The following is an 11,515-nucleotide window of genomic DNA, read 5'->3' as shown; positions in this document are numbered from 1 at the left end:
TTCTGTATGAAAGTTTCCAGAAAAGACCATGCTGACTTTTTAAATGATACACTCCATTCATTGATGATGGCAAAAGTAACAACAGCTCCTTGCATTTATGTAGGCTTTTCAACTGAAGGCATTTTTTTTATCTAGGAGGAAACCCGCTTCCTTCACTACTGTGTAGCGCAGCCATTAAGCACCAGCAGTCTTGCAATATAGCTGATCAGCTAAAGATCAATCATCATTTGAATGAAGGAGGAACTTAAGGGACCTTACGAATTTAAGGCTGTGCAAGCTGAGTATGGAATTTAACCAGGACATCAGGGTTATCACCCCTTCTCATACGAATAGTGCCAGAGTGTCGCTAATGGACTATTAATGTCTCATCCAAAGGACAGCACTTCCTGCCAGCCCTGGTATATTGGTTTGGTCCACACATATCACATACAACAGTATCCTGGATGTCCTTAGAAATCTCCCATCCCAATACTAACTAGGCTCAGCCTTGCTCAGCTTTTGAGATCTGATGAGACCAGATGGGATCTGGAGAACTGTAACACTGCATTCACTGCATTCACTGTAACAGTCAATGCAATGCCCCTAGACAATCTAATGCTAAAAAGTGGGATGTTCCTGTTTCTCGGGCTGCAGAAAAAAAAACTTTTTTTTTTGTTTAAAAACATCCCACATTCTTTTCTCCTAGCTTACCAGCCACAGGTTTATAAGGGTGCGGCGCTGTTTCCTGTAACAGCCTCTTGTGCTACAACAAATCCTGGACACATTGAAGCCATGTGGTTGAAATGTTATATCTTCAGCCCATTCATGAGTGTATTGGAGATCAGTTTTGCGGTTCATTGCTCCATACATGCAGGAGATGGCGCCGTTGCGCATGAATACTGATTTATGTGTATCACTCCAGCAGCAAGACACTTTTCCCCAAGCATTTGTTTTCTACAGGTAAAAGCTACCATGCTCCTGTTGTATTTTACGGGAGAAGTTTTGAGAATTCCATAGGGGTTATCGGTGTTTCCATATTTGATTATAGTGTCTCATATTATTAGTCTGGTCAAGCTGTGTGGCCACACTGTGAGCATCACCAAATAGCCCTCACACTTTCTTAAAAAATGTCTCATCCTCTGTATATGATCCAGACTGAGAACCCACAATAGGTCAATGAGTCCTCCACTGGTGATGCATTCAAATCAATTTTTGACCATATGTGAACAAACAATCCCAAATGCTTGGGCTTAAAATATTATTGCCCAGTGGTCCCAAGACCTGTTCTCATTCCACTCCTTCTGGCCTTCAGTTTATCATTATACAAGAGCTAAACTATCATGAGGATCTAGAAGATGTTAAGGGTCTTGATTTGTAACTGGAAGGTTGTGGTTTTAAAACTGCCATTGTGCAAGATACTGTATTCAGACTGCTTCAGTAAAATTCCCAGCTTTATAAATGGGTGTATTTTGTTTTGACAAAAGCATCAACCCTATAAATTATTATTCATAGTAATAGACTAATTAATGCAGTTTTACCCATAAATAGTTTGATTAAACCATTGAAAGAAGGAACAAAATGATAAGAAGCCTTTAAGTTTCCTGGACTAGTGTAGGAGATCCCTGAACTATGCAGTGTGTCTAGAAAGAGATTAATCATTTTGCCAGACACAAAAAAGAAGGAAGCCATTTCAAGAGATCCGGAACTAATCACCCCAGCCTATGTTTCAGAGGGATTTTAATTCCCTGCGTACCTCAAGGTGGAAACCATTGATCTTTTTTATGACAAGGCACCTGTGATACTTCCCCTCTGGTTTTAAGTAAATGTTTAGGCACTAAAACTGTCTCATACATCTTGTTAAACATCATTTTGCAAGAGAAACAACTCTGTACCCTAGAAAACCTAAACACCTGTTTCTTATCATGGTTCTGCCTTTATGGATAACTAGGTCATTCCACAGTTCTGTAATTCATACACTCCTCTTGTCTGCAGACAAAAATGAAATCAAGGCTGCATAAAATCAAAGAGTTGAGCAATCGGAGAATTCATTTGATAAATAGTTCAGTAAAAACAAAAATGAAACAGAAAATATCTCAAATTAATATTATATAAGGCAAATATTGTATTTAAGATATCTGTGTTTTTTATTTCTTCTGATTTGAACTCATAAGTGAACCGATCCATCCATCAGTCTATTATCCACAGCTGCTTCATCTAATGGAGTGGTGCAGCATAGGTAAACAAATCATTTGCTAATAAGAGCTTTTTAATTGATTTCAGCTCTTCAACAACAGGAGATTTCATTTTACCAATGCAGTATGGATGCCCTTTCCTTAGGTTGTATTTATATCTGAGATGAAAGGAGCAGACCACTGTATCTGCTTTAGATTTCAATTAAGCTTAATCATCTTGCAAAAACGTGTTTATGTTTAATGTGCGTTTGCCGATCCCATTCTGGCGTGATCCACACATTATATCTGGGGGGTTGGGAATGAGATTAATCAGGAGTATGATTGGATTGCTTACATTGTATTTGTTCACCATGACTAGACTTATGAAGTACAGTATATTTGTGGTATTTTGATTTGGGTAATTGAATGTACCCGAGCTTTACTTACAATGCATACAAATACCAATACATATCACATTTCAAGGAAACTGTACAACAGTTAAACGTGTCATTATATAAATATTAGAAGGATTTAATCATTTAAATAGATCCATGGTCTTATGGGGCAGTGACCAGTAGAATGAGCTTTAAGTTATGTGCAGAAACAGTTTAATAACTGCAGACAATGATGGGGCTTCTTTCTCTTATAGACAGTCAACACACCATCCAGGAGCTTGAGTGGGGGTGCAGAACTGATGAGGCTGCAGTTTCTCGTGGGTCTTCCTGTTGTTTTTCAGCAAATGGACCGAGCCATTGTCTCTACTGTACTGTCTCCTCCTGTCTCCCCTGTGGACGGATGGGTTTATTAATAGGGGGGTGAGCACATGGAAAGGGAAAGAGGCCTTTGGCCTGACCAGCTGGGCTGCACAATGCTTCCATAACCAGCAACAAACAAGTTAGGGAGCCCCGGGGCCAAGGGAGAAGGAAGAGCAGACACAAAGCAAGTAGGATACCGCACTTGTGCATTATGCTGATCAGGGCAGCCCTCGAAGTGGATGGCTGTCATTCATGGTTCCTGTTAATTTACGTTTAGTAATGCAAAGGTGTCAAAAGAAAACTGGACTAATTCAAGTGCATCAACACATTAATTTCCCAACTTTCATCTCGTCTACCCTTTCAGTGTCCTCCTATAACCTTTTTGGGTTCTTGTTCAATGCTTAAATGGCTGCATTTCTCGTACTACAGTTGCTGTTGCTGGTTTACTTTTGAACGGTTTTCTGTAGCTCCCAATGTGGGGCTTAGCAATACAATTGCCACAAGTCGAATTCAGATGAGACGCTTATTACTGGAGCCTCTCTGTGTGTTTATGGAGAAGAAATCAATCGGAAGTCTGAGAATGAATCAAATGAGAATGATTTCTGTTTGTCCACTTGGGGTGCACAGGAATTTTCTGGAACTCGTCTTTAAGTCATCTTTGCAGTGGATCTATAACACAGTGTGAGATATTCTCTGTACATTTCCGGCACAGTGCTAAGGAGGAGCTTGCATGGTTTTTACCAGGGCTGTGCTTGAACGTGTTGCACCATAGCTCCCTTATTAGCACCAAATTCACAAGCACCAGGGGACAATACAGCCCGAGCAGAAGGTGCTGGAATCTCACACTTCTGGGGTTGACCGCCATCTGCGCGAACTACAGAGAGCTTAAGCCCCCTTAAAAATGACCTCATGTTGAGTTTGAGTCCTCAGCAGAGGAGCCCGCTCTGCTGCACTGCACTGTACTGGAGATCCCAAAGGTTGTTAGCGTGCCCAGATGTTTTTGTCCTGCGCGGACTTCATGTTTCTGTCAGCGAGGTTGTTCATTGTGCACTCTGGGCCCTTGATTGAGGATATCCTCCCAGCGATTGCTCCTGGTGTTGAAATGCAATGCCAGCAGTGCCGAGCCCTGCAGCTGGGAGATTTTCCCATGTGAAAATCAGTGCGCAGCTGCAGTGAAAGTGAAGTCTTATCAGCCCCATCAGGGATGAGTGCCATCGAAAACACTATTAAACACTGACACAGACTGTGATTACGACCGAAGGAGTAGTTTAATACCGTTTTCCTGTTACTTTTAGGATTGCATTTGCTGCATGCACAGTGATATGTGTCGTTGGTGGATGATTTTGTTGTGCTATATCTACGGTATTGTCCCGGATGTCATCAATAACTAGTTAATGTGGGGTGAAACCCCCCCCAGAAGAATTTTCAGGTGGCCCGGATGTGGAGATGGGAAGCCAATACAGATCAGTGCAGAAGAAAAACCAGCCTTTAGTTAAAGCACAACACCTAGCACACACCAGAGAAGACTCAAACCCTGCAGTGTGGATAGTCTGGTCTCTAGAATTGTGTAAGACACAAGTACAGAGAATGATGACATGCATGAAAGCTGAATCGAAGCTGGATAGTAGTTCTGCTGTGCTGAATTGGCTTTTTTAGCATGGAAAAAATTGGTAAATTACTGTACTACGATATGATGAGAGTCCCACTGAAAATCTACTCTGGAGACCGGTACAGAGAAATATTTCCTGGCACTTTTTGCCTCAAGCAGTGCTGATGATAATCCCTGTTTCCTTTACCATAACAAACTAGCAAAGAAGGTGAAGGAGGTGCAAATTGTTCGGGAAGTTCTTACAACATACTTTAGTTTTCCCCAAAATTAAATCATTTTGATCTCTTTCCTTCACACAAGATCTCAACATTTAGCCCACTTGATTTAACAAACCTAAATAAACAAGACAGCAGAGACTGTGACCCTGTTCTAAGTGACTCTGTAGCATCATAATTCCTTATATTTATATTTTCATCTCATAGGATCTTTGCATATACATGGGGATTAGGGACCCAACTTCACCCACCACTAAAATGCAGCTTGCGCCTAGGAGATTCTTGGCAGTGATTTTGCACTGGCAATCCTACTACAAAGCCAGACAGATGGAGAAGTGAGAAATTTAAGTAAATCCTTAGTTTATTATTCATGATTAAGGAAACCCAGAATGGACGTCAGCCTCAACACCAGAATTAACCACAATTTTTATGAATGGTGTTGTGGGAGCTTTAATGATCTTTAAATGAATGGAATGTAGTTAGGATCTTACCTGGAGGAAGAGACCTCCTATGGTCACATGTGTCTGGTCACCATACTGCAGCACTGGTTTGGAAACTGTGGGTCCGAAGGATGGGCGCCACCTACTGGTCTGCCAACACGCCTTCCAGCAGCAACCTCAGAGGTCAAAAGGATACATTGGGAACTGACAGTGCACAAGCACAGGGATGCTTTTTTTTATCTGCATAGCAACTTACAACGGGTAACTTTTTAACTTTCCTTAAAGTGAAAACAGGAAAGCTCTGGAGGAATGTATTTCTCTATCGCACGGTGGCCAGCTCTGGCCCTGGAGAGCAGTGCTGCAGCAGGTTATATAGATCATCCTCTGATCACCTCTTTCTAAAGATGTGGAGCAATGTCTCAACTAGGAGAACAGTTCTGTAAGGTACGTACTGTAGCTTCTGAAACCCTTTAAAACTAAAACACTCTTAACTGCCAACCTCCGAGTTTCAAAGCTGTCCACTGAACAAATTACCTGATAAATTAGTCAAAAATGCATCTTTCACAAGCTGTCATTAAGAGACAGTTAAACATGACCTGTAAAACCCAGTGAACTGTGATTGGTGCAGGACCCTTTGCCTTAGTGCTTTAGTCTCAGACAAATATTCCCCAGAGAGACTGTTTTCACACTCCCACATGACATTTAATGTATTTTCTTTTTCTTAATTTTGGAATATTCTTTGTTTTCAAAATTTAAGATTATGGGGTAATCTGAAGAATTATCGTGCTCTACTTTGAAATCTGTCGCCAGGCTATTCAAAGATGTTGCTTGTTAATGATTTGCTGTTCATTGCTGTGGGCTTCAGATCCAGTTTAGCGACTTGAAGAATTATTTTCCCATACAGCAAGTCAAATGATACCTACTGGTACCAGGGATAGGCTTTACACTGCCTTCAAACAGTTTCCAGGCTTTGCTCTTTCCACAGTTTCTTTGATCAGGTTGCTTTTCCTCTGAGCTCCCCTCCCCCTGCTTTTCAAATTGTGTATTTGTTAGAATTCACTCAGTTCTTGTAAGGCTTTGAAAAAAGAAAAAAAAACAAAGTATTGCTTTTTTCAGGTATCGTCTTTTTCACACAAGAGAAGAAAAAGGACACACTTTTTCTTGGGATAAGACGGAAAACAGGAGTGCTTGTAGATGAGCACCTGTAACCCCCACCACCCCCGGCCTGAACATTTGTTAATGTGTTTGGGTAAAAGCGGCTGCAAATTACCCCAAAGAAATAGAACGAGGAGCTCTTGTGCTTAAGCTGAGGGCTTCAACCCTCCCCACCTGAGTGTTCCTCAGGCCAGGTCAGTAGTTTTTTACTTAATAAAGTGAGATCACCCTTCAGTTTTCTCCTTCAGGGTCCCTGGAGGTGAAGGTTGAGGCGCAAAACAACGACCTACGCTTCAGCCAGCGCTGTAGTAACGGGACAAGGCCTTCTGATGTCATTTGTAAGGTGTTACGCAACCAGCTCCTGGCTCCGCTCTTGGCTTGGCACTTTTGACACTCATCAGATATGCTGTGATAGGTGAGGAGGAGTAATAATTGAAGTGGCCCGGGAACCTATTTCCGCTATAAGGCTTGAGAGGACACAATTATTCTATTCGGTGTGGGAGTGCTGTGTATTTTGTTGCGCCGGAGTGAGAAGGACGTAGAGGGAGCGTGTTCAACGTTCTCAGGCCTTGTTCGGAGGCGAGCTCCCCCCTGACCCCGGCACCCTTTTCCTCGAGGTGGAAAGTAAATAGCCCTTATTAAACGAGCGAATCATTAATTAGGCCCGAATTGATGCTCCCTTAACGAGTGCCGTTTCCAGTCCGCAGGGCCGCTTGCGCACGCAGTCCCCGGCCGTGTCATTGTTTTATTGTTTGCGCAGGGAAACATCATCTCGAAATTAACCCGCTTTTCACCTCTCCCTGCGCGCCCCGCCCGGTTCCTGAAGCCCCGGCGCAGAGCAGGGCGCGAGCCAGGACCGCGGGCCGGTCCAGCTCGCCGAGGATGGCTTGCATTGTCTGCTATTCCTTCTCAGGGAACCGACGGCTTCCCCTCGGCCTTTTGCAAAAACAATGGCTCCTGTGTGTATGTGTGTGTGTGTGAGCGCTCCTCTGTCCCCCATCCGAACCCCCGTTCTCCCGCCTGCCTTGTCTGGTGGCCAGAAGAGGTTTGTCTTCCATGGAAAAGGGATCATAAAAAAATCGGATGCAGCGGATCCAAGCCTCTCTCTTTGAGAGTGCCAGAGTGCGTGTCTGATAGCCATTAATATTCCTGACATGTGCAAGCTGAGCAGGGGCCGTCTCCCCTGTCACTGGCCGTCTGAAATATGGCACAATAGTGTTTATTTCCAGCCGAGAGCTGTGGAGAGGATGTTATTAAAATATTACCCCGCGCACACAGTTGTTCCAAGAAGCTCTTTAGCGAGCCTGCTGTGGCGAAAACCGTCTGGAAGCCTGCGTGCTGCTGGGAATTCAAGAGCGCTCCTCAGAACTCAGTAAAGACATTTCACTTCTCAGTCATTCTTTTTTTTTTTCCTGGTGAACCCTTTTCTTTTCACTCATTTTCTTCGCTCCTCAGCGGTTTGGGCACAAGTTCAATCCGGCTGGGTGTTACCTAGTTCGGACTCTTACAGACGGAGAAGGTACTGTTGCGCTCTCTCTGGATAGCCCACCCTGAAACCAAATAATGACTCTCAAAAGGGTTTTTAACTTAGAGTATAGCGAGGATGATTTTCTGTTGGCTTGATGGAGATTAAATGACTAAGGATCATATTAATTGTGTTTAGAGCCCTGCCATTTTCAAAAGAGTATTCAAAATACAATGAAACAGTTTTCTGTACAGCTGCATATACTGTAGGTCAGCGTCAGGCTGAGGTGCCAGTCTGCTCTGTGTGCCTGCTGCTCTGTGCTCTGTGCTGCGTTAACCTGAGCATTATAGCTCTGTCAGGACTGATTGTTGTATTCAGGAAGGGGATATGCCAGGACTGTTTCATTGCTGCTGCTGCTGCTGAAACTGCCATTTGTCATGATGACTAAGTATTCCAGTAAAAAATAAATCCTGAAAAGACTTCCTAAACTGTGCAGGGGAATCGCTTGAGCATTGCACACACAGATTGTGTAATACACACACACAGACAAGCCTTGAATCATTTTCTTTCCTCCAGTTTGCAAAAAAACCCATTCTCCTCAGTTTTCTCCCTCTCTCTGATTTATTTAGTATTATTTGCATTCATTTTGAGCAGCAAATTCCACAGAGTACTATCGGACAGGACCACATAACAGGTTACAGATCACGTAAAAAAATCAACAACACTAAGGATATGTTCTCGTAAAACAATTGTGTTAAAACAAAGAAAATACCTCCTATACCACTGTTCTTGATATAAAACAGTACTTAAAATACCACCACGTAATACAATGTAACATGGAAGAGCAAATAATACAATTACTATTCACAAGAGTCACTTTCATTAATAAATTATTTTAAGGTCAATTCAAGGGCATCCAGTTTGTGGCTTTGCAGTGCATTTAAAATCTGGAGCTTGCTCAGAGTTTTCTATGTTCGTGGGACCACTTCACAATCCCCGAGACCTTATCTTTATGAAAAAGAAGCTCCCAGGAGCTCGAACGTTTTAAAAAGTCGAGGTTCTGGTCTTTAAGGGGTTACAGTACGTGGAAAGCTCAAACTGCTCTTGCTCAAGCTTCAACTGTTTCGACAGCTGCAGCAAAACAGACAACACAGTAAATGATCAGTGTCATTTGGTGACAACAAGATAATGTCAACTCAGTGTCCGTTAGCACAGCTCCTGGTTGTAACCGATTGCTTTCTGGGGGTCATGTCATGCACAGGGGCATCGGGGTACCACTTAATGAAACAACAGGGCAAGGGGGAGAGGAGATGGCTTTTGCCCAGGCATGTTTCTTGCCAGTCTTTCTCCTCTTTCCAGCCTCCCTTTGAGGGTCTTCTCTCCAAGCTTTCCTGGGAATTCCTTCCCTTACACAAGCAGCGTTTCGAGTCCTTCCCACTTTCAGGAGGGATTTTTGAAGGACACAAAGAGCGTTTTACACATCCAGGAGACCGTGGCTCTCCTCTATAGAGCAGTGACACCCCATAACTATTTAACACTGTGAGTAAGCAATAGCCTATTGTAAATACATCATTCAAAGTGAGGGATCCAGGTAGTTATGAACCAGAGCAGTGGAAGTGACTTTTAAATCCTATGCTCCAGAATATTTTCTGACTTGGTTACTCCTAGTGAGCCCTAAAAGGGCCACATCATGTATACAATTGTTGCCTATATTCTAATCACAAATCAAGCAAGAGGCAAATTGCAATTCTACCGACGTTTTCTGATTGCTCACGATCCCCTCTCTTGTAGATAAATATGAAGCTAAAAACACTGGAACGTCAAGCTCCTTGCTTCAAAAATGACTTTTGCACAAATCGGAAAGAACCAGGCTTGATACTTAATCGTTTGCCGCACAGCACCAGGAAAATAAGGCCGAGTGTTACGACATTTCACACTCGTGGAAGTCAGATTGCATTCCTGTGGAGTGTAGGGAATTAACAGGGTTGAGAATGAGGTCAGAAGCCTGAAACATCGCAACTAGCTTCTGTGGAATAAACAGCCAAAACTAACCAGAATTTGGACAAAAGTATCACGTGTGCTTCTTTATATATTCGTTCTTATTCATTGGCATTACTGACGGCCACTGACCATAGGACTGGGACACTCAAGACACTCAAGAGCACCATTGCAAGAAGAGTCACAGCCATGTTCGAGAACACATTTTGATGACGTCATGTGATCAAGAGAAAAAGTCAAAATACATGCAGGAGGTAAGGAGAAATCAGATTTCAAATCCTCTGTGTGGAATTTGAATGGACCTGAAACGACAAACGCATTGATGGAACTGCCCTTGTTGTTATCCAAAGACGTTCCCTGCTTTTCAACTGAGTTTTTTCTTACACGAGAGAGCACACATTCAGGCTATTTTTCACTTGAAGGTGTCAGTCTGTGAGGCGATGGAAATGTGTTCCAGCTCCACTGGACCCCCTGCTGCAAGTCTTCCTGTTGGAAATCTCTCCGGGAAGACAGAGAAGCTCGTTTCCGAGGTAAAAAAATAATAATAACAATAATAAAAACAGTGTGGCTGCCCCCTGAGCAGGTACATCCTCGCCAGTCCAAAATAAAGCTTACAGACATGTATGATGTTTATGAAGATTTATTTTGTGGCGCTTGACTTTTTTTTTTCCAGGGGTTTCCTTTCACTTCCTCCTGTCTGTGTCAGCTGCTGGACAAAATTAGAAGAGAAAACACACACACACACAAGGGGCTGCTTTTCCCCCGGACCTGTTTGGAATGCTCATTTTTCTCGGCTCAGGAATTAAATTTAGGAGTTCTACATCTGGGTCCCAGTGCCGGATGATGTCAAGCCTGGCACTGACCCAAAACTAGCCGCACAGAGAGTGTCTCCGTGGGGTAGGCCGCGCATGTTTTTCCTTCCTGTGCCTCTGTGACATCTTCCTGCCGGAGGGAGCCTCTGGGAGCCATTAGAGGGGGCCTCAGCCTGTTTAGTGGGTTCCAGCAAGTCCTAATTAGGCCAGCCTTGACAGAACACATGGAGAGGCAAGAGAAGAGCCACACAGGCATACAGCCTGCACTGTTTACACGCGCATAATGGACTTTCCATATATCTTTCAGTGATTTCCAGTCCGGTCGTCAGCCGACAGTTGAAGCTAGCCCAGACAGCAGCACATGTACATGTCTGGAAGGCTGGACCCCTTGCAAAATAAGTTCATTTCCGAGGTACAACTGAGGGACAGGCCCATGTGAGGCCTGGGTAACTAGGCAACCTCAAACAAGCCGAAACAACAGAAGACACCTTCCATCTTCTTTTTCCCTCTTGGATTTTGCAATATTTGAATAGCACTTGCAAAAAAACCAACACTATGTCTGGCACGAAACATTTTATGGAAGTTTCAGTTGGACGTTTGAAAAACTTAGTTCGTTACTGCATGTTTTTCACTAGCATCTTGCATCCTTCCACCACAACAGATCATCATTTTGCTGTTTAACTTCTCCTGGCACATCCAAGTGCCACAGCAGCATCAGAACCTCTGGAACTGCTAAACCTATATTATCTAGGGGAAACCTGAGCAACCTATTGGCTCTTCGTTGTGAAGTAGAGAGAAATTGGGCTTGGCACATGAAGAGAGTGCCAAGCAGGGCTGTGACCGCCATTAGTATCCATCTGAGTAGGCAAGCACTTCACAATAAATGACACCTGAAGAAGGCGCCACAGCCGAAACA

Source organism: Lepisosteus oculatus, chromosome 16 (assembly GCF_040954835.1).
Source record: "Lepisosteus oculatus isolate fLepOcu1 chromosome 16, fLepOcu1.hap2, whole genome shotgun sequence".
NCBI classification, from domain to species: Eukaryota; Metazoa; Chordata; class Actinopteri; order Semionotiformes; family Lepisosteidae; genus Lepisosteus; species Lepisosteus oculatus.
The sequence above is the reverse complement of the archived record's forward strand: the minus strand, read 5'-3'. Positions refer to the sequence as shown.